Source organism: Scyliorhinus canicula, chromosome 1 (genome assembly GCF_902713615.1).
Source record: "Scyliorhinus canicula chromosome 1, sScyCan1.1, whole genome shotgun sequence".
Classification (NCBI taxonomy): Eukaryota; Metazoa; Chordata; class Chondrichthyes; order Carcharhiniformes; family Scyliorhinidae; genus Scyliorhinus; species Scyliorhinus canicula.
This window is the reverse complement of record NC_052146.1, coordinates 120187257-120206733: the sequence shown is the minus strand read 5'-3', so window position 1 is coordinate 120206733 and position 19477 is coordinate 120187257. Positions and strand designations below refer to the sequence as shown.

Genomic DNA, 19477 nt, shown 5'->3' with positions numbered 1-19477 from the left:
GGTTGTGGGGACGAAACCCACGCAAGCACGGGGAGAATGTGCAAACTCCACGCGGGCAGTGACCCAGAGCCGGGATCGAACCTGAGACCTCGGCGCTGTGAGGCTGCAGGGCTAACCCACTGCGCCACCGTGCTGCCCCTGTTTGCACAATCATACCAAAACCTTGATAACAGACGCCCCTGGGGTCCATCAGCTATATTAAATCAGTATCTCTCTGGGAAAACTGACAGTGCTTGGGCTGCCGTGCTTTGCCATGCATGCCACAATCTCTTTGAACGCCTTGGAGTCTGGTACGTCAAGCTCGTTATTTTGATTGATTGATATTTATTGTCACATGTACCGAAGTATAGTGAAAAGTATTTTTCTGTGGCCAAGAGAACGTACACAGTACATACATAGTAGACAAAAAAAATAATCAACAGAGTACATTGACAAATGGTACATCAACAAATAGTGATTGGAGGGCAGCATAGGGTGTTATGATGCTGAAAGTGTGCGTCCCTTATGGAGTCAGAAGAATTACCATCTGGTGATTATCTCCAATGATAGCATTCTCCTTAAAAAAGTAATGTATATGCTCTGCATACTGAGTTGAGTCCTCTACACCCGCATTGAACACATTTGAGTCAGCCAAAGAGCATCATTTTCAAAATGATGCAAACCTGTTTTCCCTTGAGAAGGGAGGTGTCTAGTCTCCAAATGGTTGGCAGCACTGACTGTAGCTCTGCTTCATCCTCATCGCCAATTTAATAGTCACAGAGGAGCCTGGAAAGGAGAGTCAAGCGAAGGGACAGGGTAGGACCTCTTAAGGATAAACAAGGTCATCTTTGTGCAGATCTGTATGGGAGAGGTCCTAAATGAATGTTTCTCATCAGTATTTACTGTTGAGAAAGGCATGAATGTTAGGGAAATTGGGGAAATAAAAAGTGATGTCGTGAGGAGTTTACATATTACAGAGAAGTAGGATCTGGAACTATTAATGCGGATCAAGATAGATAAATCCGTGGGACCTGATGAAATGTATCCCAGGACGTTGTGGGAGGCTAGGGAAGAAATTGTCGGCCCCCTCGCTGAGATATTTTAATAATCGATAGCCACAGGAGAGGTGCCTGAAGATTGGAGGGTAGCAAATGTTGTGCGCTTGTTTAAGAAGGGTTGTAGGGATAAGCCCGGGAACTACAGACCGGTGAGTCTTACTACTGTAGTGGGCAAGTTGTCAGAAGGTATTCTGAGGGACAGGATCTACAGATATTTAGACAGGCAAGGGCTAATTAGGGAAAGTCAGCATGGCTTTGTAAGGGGAAAGTCATGTCTCACGAATTTGATTGAATTTTTTGAAGGGGTGACCAAGAAGGTAGATTAGGGCAGTGCAGTCGACGTTGTCTACATGGACTTTAGCAAGGTCTTTGACAAGATACCGCATGATATGTTGTTGCAAAAGGTTAAATCTCACAGAATCCAGGGTGAAATAACCAATTGGATACAAAATTTGCTTGGCAACCGAAGCTAAAAGGCCGTTGTGGAGGATTGTTTTTCAAACTGGAGGCCTGTGACCAGCGGTGTGCCTCAGGGATCAGTGCTGGGTCCACTGTTATTGGCTATATATATTAATGACTTGGATGAGAATGTAGAAGGCGTGGTTAGAAAGTTTGCAGATAACACTAAGATTGGTGGCATATTGGATAGTGAAGAAGGTTATATAAGATTGCAACACGATCTTGAGCAATTGGGCCAGTGGGCCGATGAATGGCAGATGGAGTTTAATATAGATAAATGTGAGGTTATGCATTTTGGTAGATCAAGTCAGGGCAGGACCTATTCAGTAATGATAGGGAGTTGGGGAGAGTTAAAGAACAAAGATATCTAGGGGTACAGGTTCATAGCTCCTTGAAGGTGGAGTCGCAGGTGGACAGGATGCTGAAGAAGGCATTCAGCAGGCGAGGTTTTATTGGTCAGAATATTGAAAACAGGAGTTGGGATGTCTTGTTGAAGTTGTACAAGACATTAATAAGACCACACATGGAATACTGTGTTCAGTTCTGGTCACCGTATTATAGGAAGGATATTGTTAAACTGGAAAGAGTACAGAGAGATTAACGAGGATGCTACCAGGACTTGATGGTCTGAGTTATAAGAAGAGGCTCGATAAGCTGGAACTTTTTTCCCTGGAGCGTAGGAGGTTTATAGAGGTATATAAAATAATGAGGAGCTTTGATAAGGTAGATAGACTACATCTTTTCCCAAAGGTAGAGGAGTCTAGAACTAGAGGGCATAGGTTTAAGGTGAGAGGGGAGAGATACAACAGAGACCAGAGGGGAAATTTCTTCATACAGAGGGTGGTGAGCATCTGGAACAGGCTACCAGAGGCAGTGGTAGAGACGGGTCCAATTTTGTCTTTTAAAAAGCAGGGTGGGTAGAGAGGGATATAGGCCAAATGCAGGCAAATGGGACTAGTTTAGTGATAGAAACTGTGCGGCATGGACAAGCTGGGACGATGGGCCTGTTTCCGTGCTGTAAACATCTATGGTTCTACCAAAAATGTTATTCAATTACAGTCCCAACGCCAGTTGGGACTACTCTGCAGTTTGGCTCCTACCTGAGCTGGCTTTTAAGGTCCCGAGTTAACTATCCCAGTGATGGACCTATGACCCTCATCAAGGAAGCTCATACCCCATGAGACTCACAGGGAGATTAATCTGGTCATCCCTGTGGATCTCGTGGGAGTTACAATAAGTGAGGATTAGGGGACAGCACAGTGGCACAGTGGTTAACACGGCTGCCTCATGGCGCCGAAGACCCAGGATTGGTACAGGCCCCGGGTCACTGTCTCTGTGGAATTTGTACATTCTCCCTGAGTCTGCGTGGGTCTCACCCCCACAACCCAATAAGATGTGCATGGTAGGGGAATTGGCAACACTAAATTTCCCCCTAATTGGAAAATTAGACAATTGGGCACTCTAAATGTATTTTAAAAAATGAGTGCAAGTCTTTATTTCTACTGAATGTATCAACTTTTTTTTGGCTCGTATGTGGCATGGCAGATATTGGTTTCAAGAGCCTTAATGACAACTATATTTTAAAGTCAATAGAGAAGCCACTTCTGCTTTTCACTCCAGTATAGTAACTGGGAGACCCCTCCCGATGCTGATTATTTTTTATGTACTCACCCTGCCTCCAGGCCAAACTAGCTCAGATGATAAATGGTCTAAAATTGTAAGAGGAAGTGAAAAGCTAAATCTGTAATTGTAAATCCTAATGGATCATGTTAATTGGTTTCAACATGAGGCAGGGCCATTGGGATAAATAAGTTTGTGCTGGGTTGCCAACTCTACTGCAATACTATTCCTAGGCGTTTCAATCACATGACTTACTTCCTCCAATTGCTCCCTCTCCACCCACCTCACACTCTCATTGTTGGTTGCTCGAATGTCCACCTCGTGACCTTCCCATTGCCAATCAGAATGTGTACGCAGTCTTTTAAGCAACTTTTACTGTGGGAGTCAGAAACCTGATTTTCAGCTGAAATGGGATTCCCAAATCCACACTTGCCAGCAGTGAGAGTGGCTCAACTAGTTTCCTCAAGGTGACCTCCGAATTGGCCTTATCATCCAATTAAGGATGGTGAGTGGGATGTAGATGATGCCAGCTCAATCAGTAGTTGGGGTTGGCGGGTGCTGCTGAGGCAGTTCGGCGATCGAGGGACCTCAGAGAGAAAGGTAGAAAATTACAGATAAGGTGGGCCAACGTGTCAGGAATTTAGGAAGCCCATTGGTGGCATGGGAATGGCCTTTCCTGACTATAATTCACCTCGAGGTCAATGAGACTCCTGCTCCAATGGACTGCTGGGTTGCCGCAGGGATGTCAACTCCATGAAGCTGAGGCCTAACCACGCAGCAGAGAGGGCTGCCCCGCTGATGTGCCATCAATTGTACGCGAGATGTGTGCTTTACAAAAGTCAGGCTTTAATAGACTAGAACACAGCTCTGCGATCGTCTACAATGGAATGGACGATCGCCGGGCGTTTGTCCATTTATACCTCGTTAATGGAGGCGTGGTTAACTCAGCCTCTCGGCCAATCGGTCGAGAGGCACATGACCGACCAGGGCCAATGGTAAGCCGGTGTTCTGCCCCAATGGCAGACAGGTATGCAGATCATATCACCACATTCACCCCTTGCGGAGAAGGAAGGCGGGGGGGGGGGAGGGTATGAACGAGAGCCGGGGTGGGGGGGGGAGGGGGGGGAGAGAGAACTGGTGATATGAGTAGCAGTCGGGAGGATAAATTTTCTCTCCTTACTCTTATCGAATTTGGGGGCTTCCCACTGGCCCACACAAAACGATATGTACACAAAGTCCATGGAGCTGTAGAACTTTAGAAAGATTCAATCAGTCTTTTTGTGGTCCTTGACGTCCTGGCAGACCGCTGCAGTGGAGGAGTTGACGTCAGGTCGGCCGATGGTTCCGCTGACGTCCTGGAGTCCGGGAGCAATGGACCTTGAATAGTCTCCGTCACCCGAACTGGCCGTGGAGATGCCATGGATGTGGAATGGGGAACCTGAGTGGGGTGCTGGGGTGAAAAAAAAGAGGGGGGTCTGTGATGGAGGGGGGGGGGAAGGCCGCTCGCCGGCGGGTGCCAGGTCCCGGAGGGAGACCGTGTCCTGCCGACTGTCGGGGTACTCCACATACGTGTACTGCGGGTTAGCGTGGAGTAACTGGACTTGTTCCACCAACGGGTCGGACTTGTGCACCTGCACATGCTTCTGGAGCAAGATGAGTCCGGGGGTGACCAGCCACGTCGGGAGAGGGGATCCGGAGGACGACTTCCTGGGGAAAACAAGAAGACGTTCATGAGGTGTCTGATTAGTTGCGGTACAGAGGAGTGAGCGGATAGAGTGCAGTGCATCGGGGATCACCTCTTGCCATCGGGAAATAGGGAGATCTCTGGACCGGAGGGCCAGTAGTATGGTCTTCCAGATGGTACCATTCTCCCGCTCGACCTGTCCGTTACCCCGGGAGTTATAGCTGGTCGTCCTGCTAGAGGCAATGCCCCTGTCGAGCAGGAATTGACGCAGCTCGTCACTCATAAATGAGGACCCCCGATCGCTGTGTATGTACGCGGGGTAGCCGAACAGTGAGAAGATGGAGAGTAGGGCCTTAATGACAGTCGATGTGGTCATGTCGGGGCAGGGAATGGCGAAGGGGAAGCGGGAGTATTCGTCGATTACCGCCAGGAAGTAAATGTTGCGGTTGCTAGAGGGAAGGGGCCCCTTGAAGTCAATGCTGAGACGTTCAAAGGGGCGGGATGCTTTGATCAGGTGTGCGCGCTCGGGGCAGTAGAAGTGCGGTTTGCACTCTGCGCAGATGTGGCAGTCACGTGTTACTGACCTGACTTCCGCGATGGAGAAAGGCAGGTTGCGGGCCTTAATGAAATGGTATAGGCGGGTCACCCCTGGATGGCAGAGGTCTGCGTGGAGGGTGCGGAGGCGGTCTATCTGAGCGCTGGCGCAGGTACCGCGGGACAGGGCATCAGGAGGCTCATTGAGCTTCCCAGGACGATACAAGATATCATAGTTGTATGTGGACAACTCGATCCGCCACCGTAAGATCTTGTCATTCTTGATCTTGCCCCTTTGTGCATTATCAAACATGAAAGCTACTGACCGTTGGTCTGTGAGGAGGGTAAATCTCCTGCCGGCCAAATAGTGCCTCCAATGTCACACTGCTTCGACTATGGCCTGGGCTTCCTTTTCCACAGAGTTCGGGGTCGGGGCCTATCACTCCTTTACGCACTACGTAGCCGAGGATGGCTAGATGGTCGGTGCTAAACACACACTTATCCTTATTGTATGTAAGGTTAAGGAGTTTTGCGGTTTGGAGGAATTTCTGGAGGTTGGCGTCATGGTCCTGCTGGTCGTGGCCGCAGATGGTGACATTATCAAGATACGGGAAGGTAGCCTGTAATCCGTACTTGTCGACCATTCGGTCCATCTCCCGTTGGAAGACCGAGACCCCATTTGTGACACCAAACGGAACCCTAAGGAAGTGGTAGAGGCGCCCATCAGCCTCGAACGCGGTGTACATGCGGTCACTCGCGCGGATGGGGAGCTGGTGATAAGCGGACTTAAGGTCCACAGTGGAGAAGACCTTGTATTTCGCGATCTCGTTTACCATGGTGGAAATACGGGAGAGAGGATACGCGTCCAGTTGCGAAAACCGGTTGATGGTCTGGCTATAGTCGATGACCATCCGGTTTTTCTCCCCAGTCCGGACCACCAGCACTTGGGCTCGCCAGGGACTGTTGCTGGCCTCAATGACCCCTTCCTTCAGCAACCTCTGGACCTCGGACCTGATGAAGGAAGGTCCTGAGCGCTGTACCGTCTGCTCCGTGTCGCGACGGGTTTGCAATCGGGGGTGAGATTAGCAAACAAGGAGGGAGGGTCCACTTTGAGGGACGCGAGGCTGCAGACAGTGAGGGGGGTATAGGGCCGCCGAATTGAAAGGTCAAGCTCTGCAGGTTGAACTGGAAGCTCAGTCCTAGGAGTGCCAGTGCGCAAAGGTCAGGGAGGACAAGGAATTTATAATTTTTAAAAACCTTCCCCTGGACCGTGAGATCCGCGATGTAGCACCCGGTGATGTGGACGGAGTGCGAACCTGAAGCTAACCCGATTTTGTGTGTTATGGGATGGACAGGGAGCGCGCAGCGTCTTACCGTGTCAGGGTGAACGAAGCTTTCCATGCTCCCGGAGTCCAGCAGAGCAGCCCGTCTCGTGGCTGTTGAGGTGGATCAGCGTTGTCGTTTTGGCGAGCGTGCGTGGACGTGACTGGTCGAGCTGAACGGCCGCAAGCCGTGGAGAAAATCCGTGTCCGTCGTCGCCGTCCGAGTCGATGCTGGAGGAACCTTGCGTGCAAATCCCGGAATGCGGTGGCCAGGATCCGCACGTGGAGTAGGGATCCGAAGATGGCAGCGCCCAGGACCCACACGTGGAGTCGGGATCCGAAGATGGCGGCGCCCAGGACCCGCACGTGGAGTCGGCGCCCCAAGATGGTGGCGCCCAGACCCGCAAGTGGGGTCGGCGCCCCAAGGTGGCGGCGCCCAGGAGGCCCTCGTGGTCGCTGGGAGCGGAGCTAGCGGTGCCGGCGAGCCGAGTGGAGCGGCTGCGAGCGGGGGAGGTGAGGCGTGCAGGCCAGGCGCAGGAGCCCGGGGGCGGGGGGAGAAGACTTGCGCGGCGGGCAGGTAGGGACCGGGAGGGCCCGGAGAGGCGAGCATGTCGGGTGCCGGGGGCGGGGGGAGAAGACTCGCGCGGCGGGCAGGTAGGGACCGGGAGGGCCCGGAGAGGCGAGCATGTCGGGTGCCGGGGCCCGGGGGCGGGGGGGAGAAGACTCGCGCGGCGGGCAGGTAGGGACCGGGAGGGCCCGGAGAGGCGAGCATGTCAGGTGCCGGGGCCCGGGGGAGAAGACTCGCGAGGCAGGCAGGTAGGGGCCGGGAGGGCCCGGAGAGGCGAGCATGTCGGATGCCGGGGCCCGGGGGAGAAGACTCGCGAGGCAGGCAGGTAGGGGCCGGGAGGGCCCGGAGAGGCGAGCATGTCGAGTGCCGGGGCCCGGGGCCTGGGGGAGAGGCTTGCGCGGCGGGCAGGTAGGGACCAGGAGGGCCCGGAGAGGCGAGCATGTCGGGTGCCGGGGCCCGGGGGCAGGGGGGAGAAGACTCGCGAGGCGGGCAGGTAGGGACCGGGAGGGCCCGGAGAGGCGAGCATGTCGAGTGCCGGGGCCCGGGGGAGAGGCTCGCGCGGCGGGCAGGTAGGGGCCGGGAGGGCCCGGAGAGGCGAGCATGTCGGGTGCCGGGGCCCGGGGGAGAAGACTCGCGAGGCAGGCAGGTAGGGGCCGGGAGGGCCCGGAGAGGCGAGCATGTCGGGTGCCGGGGCCCGGGGGCTGCGGGGAGAGGCTCGCGAGGCGGGCAGATCGGGGCCGGAAGGACCCGGAGAGGCGAGCAGGTCGGCCGGCGGGGCGCGAGTCGGGAGGCCCGGGGGAGAGAGAGAGGCGCACAGGCCGGACGCAGAGGCCTGGGGGCGGGGGGGAGAGTGCTGCTTGGCGTCCAGAAATGCAGCAGCCAGCGTTTTGGCCTGGCAGACCGTGGGGTAGTGGCCCTTCTTCCCGCAGCTCTTACAGAGGGCGAAGCGGGCTGGGAAGCGCGCGCGAGGGTGTTTTGCGAACCCGCAAAAGTAGCAGCGGGGCCCCGTGGACTTGTCGGGGCGTCCCGCGGCACAGGCCTGAGGGAGGTGGGGAGCGGCAGATGGCGGTTGTGAAGCGTGCGCTGAGGCCTGGCTAGGGTCATAGAAGCGGGCGTTTTGATCCGCGACCTCCAGAGAGGAGGAGAGAGTCAGTGTCTCAGTTAAGCTGAGGTCTTCTCTTTCCAGCATCCGCTGGCGGATAGTGGGGGACAGAATCCCAGCCACGTAAGCGTCTCTGATCAGTAGTGTCATGTGCTCCGTAGCCGAAACAGCTACGCAGGAGCAACTCCTCCCCAGGGCATGGAGGGCCCGGTAATATTGGTTTAGTGACTCACCGGGGACCTGCTTTCTGGTGGCCAGCAGATGTCGGGCGAATACCCTGTTGGCTGGTTTGATGAATTGTCCTTTTAGCTTTTGTATTGCGTCATCATAATCCGTTTCCTCTTTGATTATTGCGTAGGCGTCGATACCCACGCTGGAGTGGAGGACGTGCAGTTTCTGTGCCCCGGTGGGAGGGGGGGGGGTGGTTGTAGATGCTAGGAACCCTTCGAGGCATGTCAGCCAGAGTTGGAAAATTTCTGCAGAGTTCGGAGTTTGCGGGCTGATGCGGAGGCATTCGGGCTTGATCCGGAACTCCATCTTCAAAGTCTTAGTCTATTAAATTGATGTACCATCAATTGTACGCAAGGCGAGTGATTTACCAAAGTCCGGCTTTAATAGACTAGAACACAGCTCTGCGATCGTCTACAATGGAATGGACGATCGCCGGGCGTTTGTCCATTTATACCTCGTTACTGGAGGCGTAGTTAACTCAGCCTCTCGGCCAATCGGTCGAGAGGCACATGACCGACCAGGGCCAATGGTAAGCCGGTGTTCTACCCCAATGGCAGACAGGTATGCAGATCATATCACCACACCCGCCAACAGCAAAATGCCAGTGGGCTCAAGGAATGGACCCAGGGGATTCTTAATTACTTAAATTGGCTGCTAGCCTCCTGTAGGCAAGCAGCTGCTCTTCATCCAGTCCCACCACTGGGAAACTTTCCTGGCAGTCGAGAAGTTATCCTAAAAGGACACCTTGATATTACGCCACACCCTCGCCTCCCAGACCTCAACCCCCAGACCAGGAAATAGGCACCCTTTGTTCCCAAATTCGAAGATTCCTCATAATAATTGGCTGCCTTTTAGCGCTGTCCAATAATTTTATAACAAATTAACAGGGGTGTTCAAATAAACATTTTTTTTCCCCTTCCCTGTAATTTTCTATCTGGGTTTTGCTCACAACAGTGCCCTAGAGACTGGTTTTCAGTCCCCTGAGGCTGCAGGGCAATCTCGGAGGCTTTGTAGCCCAAGTTAGAGAAGGAAATGGTGACAAATATAAAGGCGAGTGGGAGCTTGAAATACTGATAACCTGAAGCAGAAAAGATGAAAACTCATTGACTGTCAGCACAACTTGACAGACCTTTTTCCGATTGTGTGATGAGTCATGATGTCAGCACATGTAAAGACAACAGTATCAGATTGGCAAGTAATTTGGTGGGAGGTAGATTGTTACATGAATGTTTCATTTCCCTGTGAATTTTTATTGAGGTGATAAAAATCACTCCAGCAGCTATTACGTTAATTTGAAACACAAACTGCCACATAAACTCATTCCATTTCATTGCTCCTCCTGTGGCCCATTTGCTTTAGTCTGCATTGCTGCTTGCATACAAATTGACATATTATGATAATTGCAAGTGCCATGGGTTTGTTTTTGGATACATAATTATAATTCACCGCCAGTTAATTGAATTGCATACAAGTTGTGCATTACAATTGTGTTGCAAAGTAGCACCAACATGATAGACCTCTTCCATAATCCTCCTTCACCTGGGATTCAGGGAAGCCATTTGATTCTCACCATCTGGTCAAAATATCCAATGCTAGGGAAATGTTGCTCGCCAATGTGAAGATGGGTCCCTCCAAAATAGGTTTTCTGAGTTGGAAAAAGAATCACATTATGGATAAAATTAAAAATGGTTTCAAGTGAATATTTACGAACACATGAACAATGACTGTCTGGACAAGGCTCTCTGATCGATCCAACCTGTCCCACAGATCTACAATGCCTTCACAAGATAAGTATCACAATATAGAACATAGAACATAGAACAGTACAGCACAGAACAGGCCCTTCGGCCCTCAATGTTGTGCCGAGCCATGATCACCCTACTCAAACCCACGTACCCACCCTATACCCGTAACCCAACAATGCTACCCTGTATAATCACTTCCCATCTCACCTGAATCTCTTGGAAGAAGCAGGAAACCAAATATCAATTGCAAAATCCAGAGATTCCTCTCAAAGTCAAAGAGATGACTCTAGCCATGATTAATATTGTACAGTACTTACATCTTGTACTAGGTGATCTCTTCACCCAGCCAGAAACAGATCCAGCTCTCGTTTGAAGAAACTGAGGGAATCAATGTTCACTGCACCTCAACGTCCCACCATACTGAATTAAGAAGTATATGTTCTTACATTGAGAAACCAAGACAACAGGCAGAAACCATTAGCAATGGGTACCTCAATGGCTGAAGTATGTTTGGGAGAAGGAAGAAGGTAAAGTAGATTAATGTTTAAGCGTTAACAACCGCAAGAGTTGTGCAGGGTGATGAGGAAAGACTCGAGGCAAGGAGTCTATAGCTTTGAGTTGACATAGGGAACCTTACTGTTTTGATTACCACGCTGTGAAGATATAGGAAAGATGAAGAGCTTGGGAAGAACAAGAGATACAGGTTTGGAGTAGAAAATTAGTATAGATAAAGACCATGCAAAGAAGATGTGATGGAGAGGGGCTGGAGTTATTTAATCGACATTATTCATATGCAAATTCTATCCTTGGGCAAGAAGGCATCAGAATACGTGATAAAGGTTGGAATGTATAATTAAACATACAATTCTAGTTACAACTTATTAATGCTAATTATATGCTCAGTATATACTTTTTCAGTCACCACCTACGTTATGTGTTTAGTTTAACGTCAATTTGACGTCTTTTACCAATTCTTCACCTACAGTGTTAGAAGGCAACCATGGGTTGAGTTTCCTCTCTAGTTAGTACACTGTTAAAAAAATTATGAAGCAGTCCTTATTTTAAAAAAGAGGTTAAAGAAGTGCACCAGGGAACCCTTACTCAAATAATTGGAAAATAATTGTCTGAATTGAGTAGAGGATCAGAGGGGAGATGGGGATACAATGCACAAATCATTACAATGTGGGTTCTTAATCTATTAAATAAAATAATGAAGCACTGGGGTTTATTTCTAGTGCGAAAGAATTGAGAAACAGAGAAACTTTGCTAAAATTGTTTAGTGTCTCATTCAGTTCATACTTGGAGCTACTGTGAATAGTTCTGGTGACTGTGTGAAGTTTGCATGATCTCCCCGTGTCTGCGTGGGCTTCCTCCGGGTGCTCCAGTTTCCTCCCACAGTCCAAAGATGTGCAGGTTAGATGGATAGGCCATGCTAAATTTCCCCTTTGTATCCAAAGATGAGCAGTTTAGGTGGATTGGCCATGCTAAATTTCCCCTTTGTATTCAAAGATGTGCAGGTTAGATGGATTGGCCATGCTAAATTTCCCCTTTGTATTCAAAGATGTGCAGGTTAGGTGGATTGGCCATGCTAAATTTCCCCTTCGTATCCAAAGATGGGCAGGTTAGGTGGATTGGCCAAGATCATTACACAAGGTTACAGGGATAGGGCAGGGGAGTGGGCCTATGTAGGGTGCTCTTTCAGAGGGTCGGTACAGACTTTATGGGCCAAATGGCCTTCTGCACTGTGGGGAATCTATGGATTATACATTATGAAAAGGATATAGAGGCACTGAAGAAGATTGACAAAGATGACACCAGAATAGAGAGGTTACACCGATCAGTTGAACAAGGGGGGCCACTTTTTTTGTAGAAAAGAGCAGACTGAGGGGTGCCCTGATAAAGATATTTAAGGTTATGAAAGTTTTTGATCGAGTAGACAAAGGGGAAATGTTTCCACTTGAGGATGGGAGCAAAAATAGAGGTTGTAAATAAAAGATAGTTACCAATAAACCATTAGTGAATTCAGTAGAAACGTCTTTATCTCGAGAGTGGTTAGAAAGTGGAACTCATCACTGCAGGAAGTAGTTCAGGCAATTAGCATTGTTCATTTAAGGGGGAGCTAGGTAAACACACACATCGGTAGAAAGGAATAACAGAAGGGGCATGTTCAAGAAGGTTGAAGACGGCTGGCAGGAATGGAGGCAGATGTAAAATACAAACACCAGCATGGTCCCTGTTGGTTCAAATGTGCTGCGAATACTGTACCACAGAGGAAGTCAAAGGCAATTGTGTAGAAATTCATCTTGGACAGTGGTGGGCTGAGTGGGTGTTATTGGATTGGCTGCCCATTATAAGCAGTGATATTCGATTCCACTGCAGTCAATGGGATTGAATATTTGGCACTGTATAGAATGGGCGGTTGATCCACGATCACCCAATTTGCGCCACTGCCTGAGGCAAGTTTCTAACCCCATTTTCATTCAGGCACATCATTCAGATATACAATGAAAGTCAGTAAATTAGGAAAATTATCCTGAAGCCTCTACTGTTTGAATCCACTATTTCCAGATGAGACTGCATTTGAATTGTTGGATGTACTCAGTACTCTTCGCAGTCGATCTGTGTAAAATAATGAAGGGTTTTGAGAGCGTCACTCAGGAGAAATTGTTTCAATTGGTAGGAGGATAGGTAACTGAAGGATGCAGATTTTAAGATAATTGGTAAAAGAACCAGTTTTTTTTATGGGGCAAGTCCTTGAGATCTGGAGTGCCTTGCTTGAAAGACTGAAGCAGATTCAACAGCAACTTTCAAAAAAGAATTGGAAAATACTCGAAACGGGAGAGAAAATTGCAGGGCGGTGGGAAAGTAGTGATGTTCTCTCCTTGCGTTTTTCTCCCCACCTCTGATGTACACTTGTTTTTGAGGCCTCCCCCTTTATAAAAAGTTAGTTTCTTCAGGTGCAGTGCTCTTGGGAGAACATGTCCCAGGACCTGGGGTTGACATCAAAACTTTTTGTTTTCCCTTTTGAACCGAAGATGATCACGTCCACCATCTTCAGTGTTTGGTATGTGTATTGTCCAGAAAGGGACAATCACCACAGTCGGGTTCAGGTGGGTAAGTAAAGGTAAGGTAAAGTCGCCATAGTCCCAGATGACCATAGGCTGCTTTCCCCTTTGAGGGGGGAGAGCAGTGGTTTAACCTGAGCATCATGGGGGGAGTGGTGCTACTCGGCTAGTTCATTCAAAGAAACTGTGGTCTGATAGTTATATTCTGCACTGTAAGCTGACAGTATGGAAATACCAATCACTGCAGTGCTCACCTGAACAATCATGCATACCATAGGGAGACAGTCACAACCCGAGTTGGGCTGGTCACAAAGCCAGAATGCCTGATGCCAGAATGCCTGATACTCACTTAGTAAAATTAATATTTTATGGATAGCCGGAGCCTCCGGGGGAGGGGAGGTGGAGGAGTTTTGATGTCAACCCCAGGTCCTGGGACATGTTCGCCCAAGATCACTGCACCTGAAGAAACCAACTTTTTATAAAGGGGGTGGCCTTGAAAACAAGTGTACATCAGAGGTGGGGAGAAAAACGCAAGGAGAGAACATCCTAAGACAGCAACTCAGTAATTTTCATCTGTCTGTGGCATCCTGTACTATTCACATTAGAACGTTCCAGGTGCATCTACCTTAGCAGACATCTACTTACCCACAAAAGGCCCGCCTTCTCAACCTTGCCCCTCACCTGAGGTGTGGTGATGCTCAGGTTAAACCACTGCTCTCCCCCCTCAAAGGGGAAAGCAGCCTTTAGTCATCTGGGACTATGGCGACTTTACCTTACCTTTACTTACCCACCTGAACCCGACTGTGGTGATTGTCCCTTTCTGGACAACACACATACCAAACACTGAAGATAATGGACGTGATCATCTTTGGTTCAAAAGGGAAAACAAAAAGTTTCTGAAGAATTATTTTCTCAGTCATAAAATACAATTTCAATCAAAAGTGTGCTGTGATTTCATGGAGGAGAAACTTTGGTGAACAGTGCCGTTTTGTAATGATCCTTCATTCCCTGTGATACATTGTAATTCATCTATTCTGAAACATTGCCTCCTCCAGATGAACCAGATAAGTCATTACTGAGCTGGTTTCTCATTTTGCGAGGGAATTATCAAAACATCTCATGACTGTGTGGGCAAACAGAACAATTACAGATTTCTTGAAGATGGTGCATCACATTAGACTTTTGTCTTAATAGCTGAAGAACACACGCAAAGGGTGGAATCCTGTAACCAGCCCCCTGCCTACACCCCCGCCCTGTGGCATGTTTGGTGTTGGTGGGGGGGGGGGGGGGGGGGCATTTAATCAGGCATACTTGTGGCCCCTATAATTACTCACCACTTAGGAACCTCATACTCCTGCCATTAGTATTCACCCAGTGGTGGTCGCCATGCAGGGAAGTTCCTCATTCAAAGATACTCAGTGTCTGATCAAGTGACACGGCATTGGGGGAGCCACATTCCGCTCTTGCTACTGAACCCTACCATCACCTCCCCTGCGCCACCATCTCTCACCTGTAGCTTGGGATCCAGCAACGATGCGAGGCCTCACACAGGTGTCATACCAGAAGCAGCCACTGCCTCCCCGTTGCTGCTGGCCTCTGACTGGCTGGAAGATCTCTGTGGCTGAGACGTCTGACCCTGGGATTTCTAACTTGTCAAGTGCCGCAGTGAAACAAGATGCGACTGCTCTTCCTGAAGAAAAGCGACGCAGGGATCTCGCTGGCCCTCCTGTCAGTGGCTAAGAACCCCAACATTTCCACAAAAATCCACCCATAAAGGGAGATAAGCAGCCCATTCAGCCTCTTCCACCTGCTGCGCCATTTTACCAAATCAGGGCTGATCAGCATGTTAACTCCATTTGGCCATACACAATACAGATACGCAAAGAATTATTTGAGGCCTAATTTGAAGTTAAGAATATTTCTGATGGAAAATATTAGCATTAATTTGTTGTATTAACAATTCTTTGGGGTTTAAATTTCCCTCTGTGTTATTTTTACAGCATTATTTGGGATTTCTTTCTTTCCTTAAAATAAGTATGTTAATGCAGTCATTTTCAAACTCAGGGTCGTGACCTGCAGGTGGATCCTTGGCGGGCGTCAGGAGGATTGCGGAGCGTTTGGTTCTGACCATGGGAAGAAGTGCCCAACGGCCTTGACCGGCTTTAAAAATGTCAGCTGTCCCATGCATACATGTCCAATCAGCCAGAACTAGCAGTGCACTGGCTCAGAGCCCAGCGGAACAGACCGCCTCCTCCTGACGCTAGCGCTCTGCACCAGGACCAAATTCTTTTCAAATCGATGGAGTATTCCCGCCAGAAGTAGTGCCAGAGCAGGTCATGCACTGACATCATGTGCTCTGGCCACAAAATCACAAGAGGCGAGATTCTGCCTTTTTGTAGCTGCCACTAAGCAAGCGACAGGACTGTGTGAAGTACTGAAGATGGATCATTTTGTAATGAAGGGGGACAGAGCCAGAGACACAAACAGGCCAGGATCTCACAATTGAATCTGGAGAGAGCATCGCGGGACAGTCCACGGCAGGACAATGCAGTGCTGGTGTGAGCTACTCAAGAGAGTCCATGGCAGGACAATGCATGGCTGGTGTGAGCTGCTCAAGAGAGTCACGGCAGGACAGCGCAGTGCTGGTATGAGCTGCTGAAGAGAGTCCACAGTGTAGCCACCGAAGCTGGCCACTTCCCGACATAAAATGTAACATTGAGTTGCATGCAGGGAAAATTGGACAATGTCAGAGAGGCAAGCAGGTTGCAGAACCTCTCTGTGGATTCTGTCTGTGAAGAAACCAGCCTGCATAGAAACTAACTAGCTGCGCATATTAATTGAGCGATTCACGGGCACAATGGACACAATTAAGAATAACAAAGTCCAAGCTAGACTCTTCGGCGCCAGCAGGAGTCCCGGAGAATAAGATATAAACAGCCCCAAGAACCGGCCAGTGATCGAGGGACAGCCCCGTTATTGGGGAAATTCAAATCAATCGATTGGGAAGAGACCCAATCGATTGCAAGTTTATAGAGGGTCCGCCCAGATGGGCGCGAAACCCAAAACAGTATAAGACAGAGACCCCGACCCCAGCTCTCTCTCTTAGCTGACCCTCCCAGCAGAACACCTTTGCAGCAGCTCTCCAGGAACTTGAACTTGAGAAGGAGAGACCTGGCCAATTGCTACACCGACAAGTAAGTGTCATACAACGCCCGCTACGAGAATAGACACTCCTGACCCCTTTAGTCCACACCAAGTGGAAGCCTGCGGATCCAGGACAAAGCAAGAGGCCATTGTTCCCTGATCCGGCAGTTCCCTTATTCCAGATAAGTATTTGCCTAGTAGCGGTAGGAACAGTTTAGTCTTAGTATTATGTGCATGAGTAGCAAATAACTGTATAATAATAAACGTGTCTTGTTTGAACTTACTAACTGGTGTATTGAGTCATTGATCTGAACTTGGACTTGAACCTCGTGGCAACTCTAGAGCTAAGGAATAAAACAGAGCCAATTGAGTGTAAAGCACACTCACCCAGAACGAGAAACAACTACAAGAGAAAGCAGTGCTAATGTCAGCTGCTCAAGATAGTCCATGGCACGAAAAAGCCGTGCGCTGGTGTGAGCTGCACAAGAGAGTCCACGACAAGACAAAGAAGTGCTGATATGAGCTGTATCCAGAGCTCCAGGGCCTCTGGTGAATAAACAATTAAGAAATTGAAATCAGGAGCAATGCAGAAAAAAGGTGATTCCTTGAGGCTTTGTTAATTGTGCCATTGCAAATCAGGATGAAAAGCCCATGTATGCAGGGTAGTACTGGTAATTTAAAGTTTCAAATCCCCAAAACTTCAAAGGCATTTGAAGATTAAGCATGTTCGTGGACAAACCTCTTGATTTCTTTCAAAGGATGCAGTGAGAACTTCCAGCGAGAAGGTCATCCAGCATGTGTTGCGAAGATCAGGAGTACGAGACCCTGATAGGCACCAAGGAGGAGAGGTGGATGACCTTGTACCCCAGGCCGGGAAGGAGGCTGCCAGCCGCTGCCCTTCGCCAGGTCTGGATGCAGGCGGCAGAGGTGGTCAGAGCCATGGGCAACACGGTCCAGACTAGTCCAGATTAGCCAGCGGTGCACGGTAACACAGTTGCTTCAGAGCTCCCATGTTCAGTTCCTGGCTTCGATCACTGTTCTGTGCAGCGTCTGCACGTTCTCCTCGTGTTTGCATGGATTTCCTTCGGGTGCTCCGGTTTCCTCCCATTGTCCAAAGATGTGCAGGATAGATGGATTGGCCATGCTAAATTGCCCTTAGTGTCCAAAATAAAGGTTAGATGGGGTTACTGGGTTACGGGATAGAGTGGTGGCGTGGGCCTAAGTAGGGTGCTCTTTCCAAGAGCTGGTGCAGACTCGATGGGCCGAATGGCCTCCTTCTGCACTGTAAATTCTATGTTCTATGTACCACCCCTCCACACCCCTATGTACTATCACTCATTTTATGGTTCCACACCACCCCCCTACCCCCAGGAGAAGACTGCCGATAACTGCCGGGAGCAGCAGAAGACGAGAGGGGGTGACCGAACATGCGGCCCCTCACCGCAGCAGTCTGCTCTGACTGGGCAGAGGGCCCTGGACATGGTAGGCAGGCATGAAGGGCAGTCGCTGGGGTGGAGGTTGGCATCGGCCAAGGAGGTAAGTCCTCGTTAATTTGCAGTTCCCATCCCCCACACCCACTCCGCACCACCCTAACACCATCCTCACATCCCCACACCCCTACTCCATCCTCCCAAACAACTCCCCTCCCCAACATAGCCCCATCACCCACATTCTTTCCCCCCTCCCCCCACCAACCCACAGTCTGATCATGCATCTTGCCTTGTGCCTTGCACAACCACAACCAGTACTCAGGTGCCGACTAGCAAAAGGATGATACCAGCACGGACAGGAGTCATTGATCGAATCCCAGGTCACCCCAGAGCTCGAGTCTGGGGATGAGACAGACTTCCCGTCACAGTTGTCTCCAACGCCCTCCACCATTCCTGAGACACTCACCTCAGTTGGGCACTTTAGTGAAGAGGCTCCTGGTACAGCCTGGGGTGCACACCACAAACATGCTCTGGTACAGAAGATGGAGGGAGGAACTCCCAAGGGGGTGGACGGTCGAATGCGGGCCAACCCCAGGAATGAGCTCCCATCCAGACGGGTTTCTGAAATGGACAGTCCCATCAATTGTGGAGATGCAGTTGGAGAGCCAAGGACTACATGAGGGGTTGTGGGAATGCCTCCAGCACCTGCAGCTGCAGTTGGAGAGGTCCTCCCGTTTGCAGGAGTAGGAAGTAGTGCCAACCATGTGTGCCACCTAGGCCAACACCGCACAAGTAACAGGGCGAAAGATTTATACGATCTGAAGAAAAACCAGAGTGTACTACCGCACGGGTAATATCTGTGGTGGCTGAGGGCTAGGACAGGCAGCTATGCGCCAGGGCCACCTGGATATTGCAGCGGCATTCCTGAGAGTGGCCCAGTCACATCGGCCCAGGCACTGTCTGATGTGGTGTCATGTGAGAGTACCTTTAAGAAATGTGTGTTTATAAATGGATATGTATATAACTATCTGTAGTGAGAGTACTTTTAAGAAATAGGTGTTTACTACTGCAGTGATGTCAGAGAGTGGGTGGAGTTGGGCTGTCAGCTTTTTACTTTCGTTTTCGGCTGTTTGCTGCAGGGTGTGTTTTAGTTTCGTTTTCAGAGCTGGACAGCTGCAGTCACAGCCAGAAGGTGTATAAATCTCTCTCTGTAATCTAAAGACTTTAAATCGATTCTGGTGATTTAAATCTAATAACAGTAGTGACTTTAACCTGATGTGCTTCTGGTAAAAGATGTTTTGAGTCGTATGGATGTTAAAAGGCCAGCTTAAAGGATTACTTAGTGGTGTATTCTTTGGGGGTTGTATTTGAATTAATGGTTGCTAAGATGTTCACTGTATGTTTTAAAAAGGTTAACTTGAGTTCAGAGAATAATCATTGTTTTGCTTTAAAAAAATACTTTTCCATTTCTGCTATCCCACAACCTGTAGAGTGGGCCGTGTGCTCCCCATTCCACAATCTATTAAAAGTTGTGGG

The 19477-nt window shown here is 49.6% G+C and overlaps 1 long non-coding RNA gene across 1 annotated transcript in view; it reads right to left on the bottom strand.

The window, feature by feature from the left end:
* Positions 1–9349: 9349 nt before the first annotated feature.
* The window catches only part of LOC119966854, a 174429-nt gene continuing 164301 nt past the window's right edge, over positions 9350–19477 (bottom strand). The window contains exon 3 of the long non-coding RNA XR_005460863.1: positions 9350–10202. This is a non-coding gene — a long non-coding RNA (uncharacterized LOC119966854). The remainder of the gene's footprint in view (positions 10203–19477) is intronic.